Here is a 13658-nt window from a genome sequence, read left to right as displayed (position 1 = left end):
TGGGAAAGATAGTGGGCAAGATATTTTTCATTTCAGGCACAATAAGATGTAGCCAAAACCCTAGTCTTATGTGGTTCAGTTGTCCGTGTCCTGTGTGCGACTGAGTCATGAGGGAAGACCTCCTTTGTGGCCAGATGGCTGGGCTCTGGGAGGTGGGGGGTGACTAAAGAGATAAGGCATGGGAGATCTACTTCTGTACAAAGTTGGTGGGGGAGGGGGGGGGGAGGTAATTTCAGTTTGTGAAGGACTTAGTGAGACCTTTGAAATATTTGAAGAGGAATATGCAACATATGCAACAGCCACAGTTGGTGGCTATGATATATGGAAGAGACTTTCTGGTATGGAAAGGGTGGCAGCTGTTGAAGTGAAGGTATTGCTGGTGGTAGGTAGGTATGATATGGACAGAAGTACTGATGTAGCCATCTTCGAGGTGGAAGTCAACATGTAGGAAGGTGGCTTGTTGGATTGAAGAGGACAGGGTGAAGGAATGGGGCTGAAGGTGTTGAAGGTCTGAAGCAATGTGCAAAGGGTGACCTCACCCATGATCCACATCATGAAGATGTCATCAATGAACCTGAACGATGTGAGCATCTTGGGATTCTGCAAAGTTAGCAAGGATTCTTCTACATGGAAGATTAATAGTTTGGCATAGCATGGTGACATTCAGGTGCATAGTAATGTACCACAGATTTCTTTGTAGATGATGCCTTCAAAGGTGAAGTAATTGTGGGTGAGGATATAGTTCCTCTTGGTGAAGAGGATGGAGGCTGTAGGTTGGATTCAGTCTGGCACTGGGAACAGTACTAAATATCAGTCCTGAACACCTAGGGAATTACCCGAACAACCATCACTTGTGATGTTACTCACAAGTGGAACACTACAGAAACAATTTTGAGTTTATACTTTTCCACAATAACCCAAGTAGCACTACAAATGGCGACTTGACATGAACAATCATGATTATGTTAACTGAATTCAATGTGTTGAGTAAATTTTTCTTTTCATGTATGACATAAAAAGCAACATTGATATGTGACATTATATAACAAAACAGATGTAATGAAGACATATAGTGAAAAATTAATACTGACAGAACCATGAAAGTAGTCAAACACGCCAAATGAGGTAATGTAATTGACTGTCAATTATTCTGCTTCTCTTCCAAAATATTTAAAGAAAAGCAGTTGTAACTTGATCTGACAGCTGTAGACTTATTTTGCTGTGTAGTTGACATCAGTAAGGAATTTTGTCACATTTGCAGTGCATTCAGTAATTGCCAAACATTCTATGGCATGCAGTTACACTGTAGACAGTCCATTACTTTGAAATCATCTTGTTGTGTTTGCCTTTTTCTTTTCAATTTTTGTAAAATCTTGAGTGATAAACATATTGTTATATCTGTTTAAAAAATGGCCAACATTAACATTATATCTGGCATAGGGCAAACTATAAGTAAATCTGCTGACATGAACAAAATGATTAATCAGTGTAAATCGAGGATAGTGAAAGTGAATTTACATTCCAGCAATGCCATAATATTTCACAGGGCAGTGATGAGCCAAATTTGGTAAAAAGCACACATTGCAGGAGAAATTCCTGTTCATATAGTATGTAACATCATCACAATTACTGAATGAAATTTTCATTCTTCTTTTGAAAAGTCTTGTCAAAGAAGCAATACCAGGGCCAGATATATTCCAATTAGTTTGATGACTGGAAACCAAGCAACATCTTATAGTAATAACACATCACCAATGCAAGAAGATGCACCCAAAGTACCATAAATTTGTTTCTTACATGTATAGCAAACAATGCTGGGTCAACAAGGCATTTTATGTAAGCAGTTTGAACAAAGAGATAATGAGTTTTCCCAGCAATTTAAATAATTGCTTGATTAATAGCAAAAAGTTTCTAACATGATAGACGATGTTACAAAACACCACAATACTCTCCAGATAACACACAATGAATTGGCAAAAGAAGAGTATGCAGACAACGGAAATGAATGAACTGCAACTCCATCAGCAGCAAATTCCCTGATCAAGTAGAGAATTTGTCAGAAGTAGTAGATTTCCTCAAGCTTTAGCAGAAATATATAGGTGATAATTTAAAGCAGTGGTCATCAAACTGTGGTCCAATTTAATTGTTTGTGCAGCCTGCAGTTCTCTGCCATATTTTACAATACTATGCATCTAGGAAGTAACAGCTGAATCCAATGACAGCTATTGTTAAGAGCTCCTTTAAGAGTACTCAGTAATGAACAAAATTACTTACAGAGACAGCAATATTTTAAGATGTGCTTCATTTTAATTGATGTTTGTGAATTTGGCCATGAGCTAAGTTAGTCGCTTACATCAGGGATGAAAGTGTAAGAATCACAGCCAATATAGTGTCAGAGATGTGACAGTGGGAATGTTTTGTTGTTTATCTTCCAGTACTGGCAATACACTGATGTTTGTGCCTCATACCAATCAGCTACTACAGTATAAATTTCAAATGGAAGGAACACTGATTCATGAGTGTGCATTATAGAGATGGTCGTCTGCAAATATGGTACATATCTGTAGTAAGAAATGTCAAATTAAATGAAGGCTGTTGTAATACAGTGCAAATTGTAAGACCCACATCAGCTAATTAAAAGTGACAAATAACACAAACCATTAAATTAACAGATGATCTACAAGAGTTGTTACCAAACACCTCAAAAAAAAAAAAAAAAAAGTCAAAAATGTTTCTCCCTTGAACCCATGAAGAAAACATGCAAGGTGGACACATGAGTATGTCAAATTTCAAGAAGAAATTCACCAAACTTTGTTACAGTTTCAAACATACAAGCCAGATGAAAATCCACCAGTCTCAAAAATGAAAGTAAAAAATTCACATAGAAAATGGGAGAATTGTAAGAGGATTTTATGCAGACATAATAAGCTCTATTGATGATAACTGCTACAAAACCAATTCCGGAAACGACAACAAAATCTTTGGGAAACAACTACTACAGTATGAGGCCCCTACACAAATACTGATAGATGGAGATGGAATACAGCAAAAAAGAAAATGCTGGAGTTGTGGCAAAAACATTTAATACAATTTGGAATTGCAAAGAACCCAAAGAAATCTTACAAATCAATGTAAGTACTCCAATAAAAACTGAACCTAACAAATCAGACCATCCAGCTCTCCAAGAAGTAGACAAAGCTCTCAAAGCGCAAAGAAACTATAAGGCACTTGGATAACATCAGATTTCTCCTGAAATGTGGAAATATAGAAGTGACACAGTCAAGACATCCTTACACATGGCTCTAACAAAAGTTTGAATAACAGAACAACGCCCCAGCACTGGACCATTTGCTCATCCACCCACTACACAACAACAAAGATGAGAGATATACAGTTACAGAGGAATCTCTTTCCTAGGCTGCTCATAAAAGATTTTATCTAAGATCTTATATGAAGAATCAAGGGGAAACTAGAAGAGAAGTTAGAAGAATACCAGGAAGCTTCCAAACCAAATAGGAGCTGTGCAGAGCAGATCATTACTTTTAAAATTGTTTACAGTATACTACAAGAAGTGGAACAAATCTCTGGAAAAATAACATCCCTAAACTTTAAGAAAGTGTAATACTGTCTCCGTAGACCTTCAGTTCTAAAAATTTTGAGGAATCTAAGGCTTTATCCAAAACTATTTAAACTAGTAGAACTTATTCTAATTGACACCAAATTGAAAGTAAAGTTTACAGGAGACATTACTGAATCCTTATGCCAAGATGACTGCCTACTGCCATTACTTTTCAACTGTACACTAGAATACGGGTACAAGGATAACCCGAAAAACATAAGAAATGGAATTGCAAAAAATGATACAAGTTTCAGCTGCTTCGCCCTGTTCTCCTAGCCAACAATGTTCAATAAACCAGACAATGAGTTCAATGAATATAAGAAATAGCACAGAAAATAGTCCTTAAAATGTCATTTGAAAAGGCAGATTATGCTAACTGACCCAGCTCTTGCAATCAAAATTGCAACTGAAGAGCAGAAAATCAAAACTGATGATGGATTTAAATATTTAGATGAAATCATAATGTACAAGTTCAATGAGAAACCAACATGGTAAAAATAGAATAAAAAACTGAAATAACCAAATTATGTCAGCAAAAACAAATACAACAAAAAGGTTTATCTACAGCTGCAAAATTAAAGCATTATAAAACAGTTCCACACACAAAAATAAAATTTACAGCTGAAACCACCTACAAAACTGGTAACACATTACAAACTGACAAAGTACTAAATATAGAAAAAAGCATAGTTAGGACATGTATGAATAAACAACATCAAGGAAATGGGGTTCAGAGAATAAAACAGTGGAAAATCCAGGATGCAACAATGAAAATATTATGAAAAGCATAGTTGCTACTCACCATATAGAGGAGATACTGAGTTGCAGATAGACACAAAAAAAAGGCTAAAATGTAAGCTTTTGGTCCACAAGGCCTTCATCGAAAATAGACAACACACACACACACACACACACACACACACACACACACACACACACGACCACAGTCTCTGGCTGCTGATGCCAAATGGCGAGTAGCAGTGCATGATGGCAGAAGCAATTAGATGGAGGAAGTAAGAAGAAGGTTGGGCTGGGGAGGAGAAGGGATAACAGGGTAGAGGAGGGGTACAGCTAAGTGCTGCTTGTGTGAACATAGAGGGACAAAGTGAGAGAACATAGGGAATCTAGGTGTCTAGGTGTAGTCAATAGGTTAGATGGAGGGTGGGGAAGATTGCACAAAAAGAGAGAAGTACGAAGACTGTGGGTCCGCTGGCGAGATAGCGGCCAGTGTAGTGCTAGAATGGGAACAGGGAAGTGGCTAGATGGGTAAGGACAATGACTAACAAAGCCTGAGGCCAGGAGGGTTAGGAGAACATAGGATATATTTTTTGGCCAGATGGTGGGACTTTTTGAGGTGGTGTGTGAGTGGAAATAGAAGGCATGGGAGATCTGTGTTTGCACAAAGTTGTTGTTGTTGTGGTCTTCAGTCCTGAGACTGGTTTGATGCAGCTCTCCATGCTACTCTATCCTGTGCAAGATGCTTCATCTCCCAGTACCTACTGCAACCTACATCCTTCTGAATCTGCTTAGTGTATTCATCTCTTGGTCTCCCTCTACAATTTTTACCCTCCATGCTGCCCTCCAATACTAAATTGGTGATCCCTTGATGTCTCAGAACATGTCCTACCAACTGATCCCTTCTTCTAGTCAAGTTGTGCCACAAACTCTTCTTCTCCCCAATTCTCTTCAATACCTCCTCATTAGTTATGTGATCTACCCATCTAATCTTTAGCATTCTTCTGTAGCACTGCATTTCGAAAGCTTCTATTCTCTTCTTGTCCAAACTATTTATTGTCTATGTTTCACTTCCATACATTTCTACACTCCACACAAGTACTTTCAGAAACGATTTCCTGACACTTAAATCAACACTCTATGTCAACAAATTTCTCTTCTTCAGAAACGCTTTCCTTGCCATTGCCAGTCTACATTTTATATCCTCTCTATTTCGACCATCATCATTATTTCACTCCCCAAATAGCAAAACTCCTTTACTACTTTAAGTGTCTCATTTCCTAATCTAATTCTCTCACCATCATCCAACTTAATTCAGCTACGTCCCATTATCCTCATTTTGCTTTTGGAGATGTTCATCTTATATCCCCCTTTCAACACACTATCCATTCTGTTCAACTGCTCTTCCAATTCCTTTGCTGTCTATAACAGAATTACAATGTCATCGGTAAACCTTAAAGTTTTTATTTCTTCTCCATTGATTTTAATACCTACTCTGAATTTTTCTTTTGTTTCCTTTACAGCTTGCTCAATATCTCCTGATAACGACTTCCTCTTGAGTAGTCCCCACCCGGAGATCTGAATGGGGGAGAGGGTAATTATGACCTGTGGAAGCCTCAGTGAGATCTTTGGCATATTTCAAGAGGGACTGCTCGTCACTACAGATGCGATGGCAACAGGTGGCTGGGCTGTATTGAAGAGACTTCTTGGTATGGAATGGAAGGCAGCTGCCAAAGTGGAGGTACGGCTGGTGGTTGATAGGTTTGACATAGACAGAGGTACTGGTGTATCCATCTCTGAGTTGGAGAACATCATTAAGGAAGGTGGCTTGTTGGTCTTAGTAGGACCAGGAGAATAAATAGTGGAGCAAGTGTTGAGATTCTGGAGGAATTTAGATAGGATGTCCTCATCCTCAATCCACGTCATGAAGATGTCACTAATGAATCTGAACCATGTGATGGGTTTGGGATTCTGGGTGTTTAGAAAGGATTCCTCTAGATGGCCCTTGAGTAGATCGGCATACTATGACGCCATGTGGTTGCCCATAGCTGAACCCCAGATTTGTTGGTTGGTGATGCCTTCAAAAAGAAGTAATTGTGGGTGAGGATATAGTTGGTCATGGCAACTAGGAAGGAGGTTGTTGGTTTGGAGCCGGCCGGAGTGGCCAAGTGGTTCTAGATGCTACAGTCTGGAACAGCGAGACCGCTATGGTCACAGGTTCGAATCCTGCCTCGGGCATGGATGTGTGTGATGTCCTTAGGTTAGTTAGGTTTAAGTAGTTTTAAGTTCTAGGGGACTGATGACCTAAGAAGTTAAGTCCCAGTGCTCAGAGCCATTTGAACCATTTTTGTTGGTTTCGAACCTGTCGGGCATTGGGAAAGGTAGTGTTCAATAGTGGTAAGGCCAGGAGCATTAGGGATGTTAGTGTAAAGGGAGGTGGCATCAATAGTGATGAGCAAGGCACTATGTGGTAATGGAACAGGAATTGTGGAGAGTCAGTGGAAGAAATGGTTGGTAAAGGAAGGTAGGTTACAGGTAATAGGCTGAAGGTGTTGATCCATGAGACCAGAGATTTTCTCGGCAAGGGCACAGTAACTGGCCACAATGGGCCATCTTGGGTGGTTGGGTTTATGGACATTAGGACACATGTAGAAGTTAGCAGTGGGGTGCATTTTAGGGATGGAGGGAGATAGACTCCAGGGAGAGGTTCTGGGATTGGCCTAAGGATTTGAGGAGAGACTGGAGATTCTGTTGGATTTCTGGAAAGGGACATTGTGGCAGGGTTTGTAGGTGGATGAGTCTGACAGCTGGTGGAGTCCTTCCCTCAGGTTATCCTTGTGGTTAAAAATAACAGTAGTGGAGCCTTTGTCAGCAGGTAGGATTATGAGGTCAGGATCAGTTTTTAGATGGTCAATTGAGGTTCTTTCTGCATATGTAAGGTTATCTTGCATGGTGAGGGATTTACAGAATCATGGTGAGTCAAAATTTTAAATTAAAATTCTGTAAAGTTAACAGGCAGTGATTTGGAGGCAGTGGGGGTGAATCACAGTAGGATGGAGGAATGAACTGAGTCACGCAGGGTTCGACATTGGTCTCCAGTTGAGTCTGATTGGTAGTGTTTGTGGCAAAAACCTGCTTCCACTGTAGGGACTGGGGGAAGGAGAGAAGATTTTAACAATCCCTGCATAACTTTTTTTTGGGAGTGTAGCAAAAGCTGAGGCCTTGGAAAGGACTGATGCTTCTAAGCTTCTAGCTTTTGAGGGAAAGGTTCATGACTCCATTTCAGGTCTTTTTTAGTTCTTGATTCAGTATAGTGGTGGGAGTTCCTGAGGGTGGGGTAAATGTAGTAGGTCTGCGAGGAAAGGTTTATCAGTTATGAGAGGATGTGTGGGAGGTTGGGAGGTTGTTGTAGAGGATGTGGTCCAAGGCAGGATTACGAAGTGAACACAGTGGAGAGTTTTTTCTGGTTACATTGTGCATGTTACTCTAGTTCCTGGAGGGTAAGAGTCTCAATATTATTTTATTTCCTTATTTACACATCAATCTCCATAGGACCAAACTGAGGAGCAAATCTCCACGGCCATGGAACATGTCAGCACATGAAATTACAACATAAAACTAATAACAGAAAAAAATAAATGTTTACGAATCCAAAAAAAGTCAGTACATAAGTTTAAGTAAATGCAATCAACAATACAACTAGAATCAGCTTAATTTTTCAATGATCTCCTCGACAGAATAGGAGGAGTGACCCACGAGGAAACTCTTCAGTTTCGACTTGAAAGCACGTGGATCACTGCTAAGATTCTTGCATTTGTGTGGTAGCTTATTGAAAATGGATGCAGCGGTATACTGCACACCTTTCTTGGGAATAAGCTAATATTGTTAACAGGAATGGCAGTAAGGAATACATATATTGAGAGGCCAATGCCGAAATACCCAGACTCGAAACAGCGCTCTGCAAGATGTTCATGAACTTACACCACTTATTTCCCAAACCACCCATTTCTGAGCCAAAAATATCCCTTTAGAATGGGAAGAGTTACCCCAAAATATAATACCATTTGACATAAGTGAATGAAAATAAGCAAAGTAGACTAATTTTCATGTCGAATGATCACTCACTTCAGATACTGTTCAAATAGTAAAAATGGCATTATTAAGTCTTTGAAAAAGATACTGGGCTTTCCAATACAGATTACTATCTATTTGAACATCTAGAAATTTAAACTGTTCAGTTTCACTAATCATATTACCGTTCAGTGAAACTAAAACATTCGGTTTTGTAGATTTGCATTTTAGAAGCTGTAAAAACTGAGTCTTACTGTGATTTAGCCTTAGTTTATTTTCTACAAGCCATGAACTTATGTCATGAACTGCACTATTTGAAACAGAGCCAATGTTGCACACAACATCCTTTACTACCAAGCTAGTCTCATCAGCAAACAGAAATATTTTACAGTTAGCCGTAATACAATAATGTTGTTGTTGTTGTTGTGGTCTTCAGTCCTGAGACTGGTTTGATGCAGCTCTCCATGCTACTCTAATAATGTGCAAGCTTCTTCATCCCCCAGCACCTACTGCAACCTACATCCTACTGAATCTGCTTAGTGTATTCATCTCTTCGTCTCTCTCTACAATTTTTACCCTCCACACTGCACTCCAATACCAAATTGGTGATCCCTTGATGCCTCAGAACATGTCCTACCAACCGATCCCTTCTTCTAGTCAAGTTGTGCCACAAACTTCTCTTCTCCCCAATCCTATTCAGTACCTCCTCATTAGTTATGTGATCTACCCATCTAATCTTCAGCATTCTTTTGTAGCACCACATTTCAAAAGCTTCTATTCTCTTCTTGTGCAAACTATTTATCGTCCATGTTTCACTTCCATACATTTCTACACTCCATACAAATAATTTCAGAAATGACTTCCTGACACTTAAATCTATAATCGATGTTAACAAATTTCTCTTCTTCAGAAAAGCTTTCCTTGCCATTGCCAGTCTACATTTTATATCCTCTCTACTTCGACCATCATCAGTTATTTTGCTCCCCAAATAGCAACACTCCTTTACTACTTTAAGTGTCTCATTTCCTAATCTAATTACCTCAGCATCACCCGACTTAATTTGACTACATTCCCTTATCCTCGTTTTGCTTTTGTTGATGTTCGTCTTATATCCTCCTTTCAAGACACTATCCATTCTGTTCAACTGCTCTTCCAAGTCCTTTGCTGTCTCTGACAGAATTACAATGTCATTGGTGAACCTCATTTCTTCTCCATGGATTTTAATACCTACTCCAAATTTTTCTTTTGTTTCTTTCACTGCTTGCTCAATTTACAGATTGAATAACATCAGGGAAAGGCTACAACCCTGTCTCACTCCCTTCCCAACCACTGCTTCCCTTTCATGTGCCTTGACTCTTATGACTGCCATCTGGTTTCTGTACAAATTGTAAATAGCCTTTCGCTCCCTGTATTTTACCCCTGCCACCTTCAGAAAGAGAGTATTCTAGTCAACGTTGTCAATAGCTTTCTCTAAGTCTACAAATGCTAGAAACGTAGGTTTGCCTTTCCTTAATCTTTCTTCTAAGATAAGTCGTAGGGTCAGTATTGGGTCATGTGTTCCATTATTTCTATGGAATCCAAACTGATCTTCCCCAAGTTTGGCTTCTACTAGTTCTTCCATTCATATGTAAAGAATTCGCATTAGTATTTTGCAGCTGTGGCTTATTAAACTGATACTTCGGTAATTTTCACATCTGTCAACACCTGCTTACTTTGGGATTAGAATTATTATATTCTTCTTGAAGTCTGAAGGTATTTCGCCTGTCTCATACATCTTGCTCACCAGATAGTAGAGTTTTGTCAGGACTGGCTCTCCCAAGGCTATCAGTAGTTCTAATGGAATGTTGTCTACTCCCGGGGCCTTGTGTTGACTCAGGTCTTTCAGTGCTCTGTCTAACTCTTCACGCAGTATCATATCTCCTATTTCATCTACATCCTCTTCCATTTCCATAATATTGTCCTCAAGTACATCGCCCTTGTGTAGACCCTCTATATACTCCTTCCACCTTTCTGCTTTCCCTTCTTTGCTTAGAACTGGGTTTCCATCTGAACTCTTGACATTCATGCAAGTGGTTCACCTTTCTCCAAAGGTCTCTTTAATTTTCCTGTAGGCAGTATCTATCTTATCCCTAGTGAGATAAGCCTCTACATCCTTACATTTGTTCTCTAGCCATCCCTGCTTAGCCATTTTGCACTTCCTGTCGATCTCATTTTTGAGACGTTTGTATTCCTTTTTGCCTGATTCATTTACTGCATTTTACATTTTCTCCTTTCATCAATTAAATTCAATATTTCTTCTGTTACCCAAGGAGTTCTACTAGCTCTCATCTTTTTACCTGCTTGATCCTCTGCTGCCTTCACTACTTCATCCCTCAAAGCTACCCATTCTTCTTCTACTGTATTTCTTTCCCCCATTTCTGTCAATTGTTCCCTTATGCTCTCCCTGAAACTCTGTACAACCTCTGGTTCTTTCAGTTTATCCAGGTCCCATCTCCTTAATTTCCCAGATTTTTGCAGTTTCTTCAGTTTTAATCTACAGTACATAACCAATAGATTGTGGTCAGAGCCCACATCTGACCCTGGAAATGTCTTACAATTTAAAACCTGGTTCCTAAATCTCTGTATTACCATTATATAATCTATCTGATACCTTCTAGTACATCCAGGATTCTTCCATGTATACAACCTTCTTTTATGATTCTTGAACCAAGTGTTAGCTATGATTAGGTTATGCTCTGTGCAAAATTCTCCCAGACGGCTTCCTCTTTCATTTCTTACCCCCAATCCATATTCACCTACTATGTTTCCTTCTCTCCCTTTTCCTACTCTCGAATTGCAGTCACCCATGACTATTGAATTTTCATCTCCCTTCACTACCTGAATAATTTCTTTTATCTCATCATACATTTCATCAATTTCTTCATCAACTGCACAGCTAGTTGGCATATAAACTTGTACTACTACAGCAGGCGTGGGCTTCGTGTCTATTTTGGCCACAATAATGCATTCACTATGCTGTTTGTAGTAGCTTACCCATACTCCTATTTTTTAATTCATTATTAAACCTACTCCTGCATTACCCCTATTCGATTTTGTATTTATAACCCTGTATTAACCTGACCAAAAGTCTTGTTCCTCCTGCCACTGAACTTCACTAACTCCCACTATAGCTAACTTTAACCTATCCATTTCCCTTTTTAAATTTTCTAACCTACCAGCCTGATTAAGGGATCTGACATTCCACGCTCCGATCCGTAGAATGCCAGTTTTCTTTCTCCTGATAACGACATCCTCTTGAGCAGTCCCTGCCCAGAGATCTGAATGAGGCACACAAGCCTCCCCACCAACAGTAAGGTCCATGCTTCATGGGAGGGGGGGAGGGGGGGGGGACAAGCGGGCATATCATTTATATAAATAAGGAACAGGAGTGGCCCCAACACTGATCCCTGGGGCACCCCCCTCTTGATTGTACCCCACTCAGACCGCACATCAGAGCCATTATCAACATTGTGATTAGTGACCTTTTGCTGTCTGTTGCTAAAGCAACAGGTGAACAAATTGTGAGCTACTCCCCATATTCCATAATGGTCCAACTTCTGGAGCAATATTTTGTGATCAACACAATCAGATGCTTAGTTAAATCAAAAAATATGCCAAGCATTCAAAACTTTTTGTTTAACCCATCCAGTATGTTACAGAGAAAAGAGAATATAGTATTTTGAGTTGTTAAACGGCTTCTAAAGCCGAACTGTACATCTGATAGCAAATCGTGCGATATAAAATGATCAATTATCCGTACATACACAGCCTTTTCAATAGCTTTTGCAAACAATGATGGCATAGAAATAGGTCTAAAATTATTTAAATTATCCCTTTCTCCCCTTTTATAAAGCGGCTCTACTACTGAGCACTTTAATCGTTCAGGAAACCGACCATTCCTAAAGGAAAAATTACAGATTTGGCTAAGTACAGTGCTAACATGTGCAGCACAGTACTTTTATATTCTGCCAGACACTTCATCATAACCATGAGAGTCCTTAGTCTTCAGTGATTTAATTACTGACTCAATCTCCCTCTTGCCTGTATCACAGAGGAGTATTTGAGACATCAGTCTCAGAAAGGCATTTGCCAAGAAAGTTATATGATTCCCTGTTGAAACAAAAATTTGTATTTAATTCACCAGCAATGCTCAGAAAATGATTGTTAAATACTATACATATATCTGATTTATCAGTAACAGACGTAGCGAGCCAGTGGGTGTGTTGGACCTTCCATCGAGCTACGGACCCCCTTGAAAATGTCTCCCGCAGTCGGAGACGAAAACGTTGAGAATCGACTCAGAATTCATCAACTGACCACCGCATAACAGCCCGGATAATAATAATGGACATGGAACTTAAATAGTGGTGACTATTTATTCACAACCAATACAAAAGAGCTACATGTTTGCACCTGTTACTGTCCTTCAAAGTAGTCACCAGCATTGTGTAGAACCTGTTGCCAGCAATGTGGAAGCTGTAGTATACCATTAGCAGAGCTTGTTCTGTTGATGGAATGTTCTAAAGTTATGGTGATTCTCTTGTATGACTGTGATGGTGTTATCCTAATGCATTACATTCCTCCATGGCAGACCATCAATGCACAGTATTACTGTTCGTTTTTGGAGCATCACCTGCAACCAGGTTTGCAAATAAAGTGGCAACACTTTCTGCACACCCCATCCATCATTTTGCATGAGAATGTGCAGGCACATACAGCGCAATCTGTGGCTGCTCTGTTCAGTCAATGGGACTGAGAAGTACTGTATCATCCACCATACTCCCCGGACTTAAGTCCTTGTGACTTTGATTTGATTTCGAAGATGAGGGAACCACTTCATGCCATTTGCTTCACAACTGTTGCAGAGATTCGACAGGCAGTAGACCACTCCATTCACACCATCAACAAAACAGGCTCTTCTAATGGTATACTATGCCTTCCATATGCCGGTGACTACTCTGAAGGACAGTAACAGGTGCAAACATGCAACACTTTTGTATCAATTGTGAATAAATAGTTGCTACTATTTAAGTTTCAAACCTCATAGATGATCTTTTAATTGTGACCACATTCTGGAAGAAACACTTGGTACCACCAGACAATGTGCTGAATACATTCCTATGTTTTAGAGTTACTATGAATTTACAAAAATCAAAATCAGCAGGCAGGAGATTAAATTTTTAGGTCATGTTCT

Source organism: Schistocerca americana, chromosome 4 (assembly GCF_021461395.2).
Source record: "Schistocerca americana isolate TAMUIC-IGC-003095 chromosome 4, iqSchAmer2.1, whole genome shotgun sequence".
Classification (NCBI taxonomy): domain Eukaryota; kingdom Metazoa; phylum Arthropoda; class Insecta; order Orthoptera; family Acrididae; genus Schistocerca; species Schistocerca americana.
The sequence above is the reverse complement of the archived record's forward strand: the minus strand, read 5'-3'. Positions refer to the sequence as shown.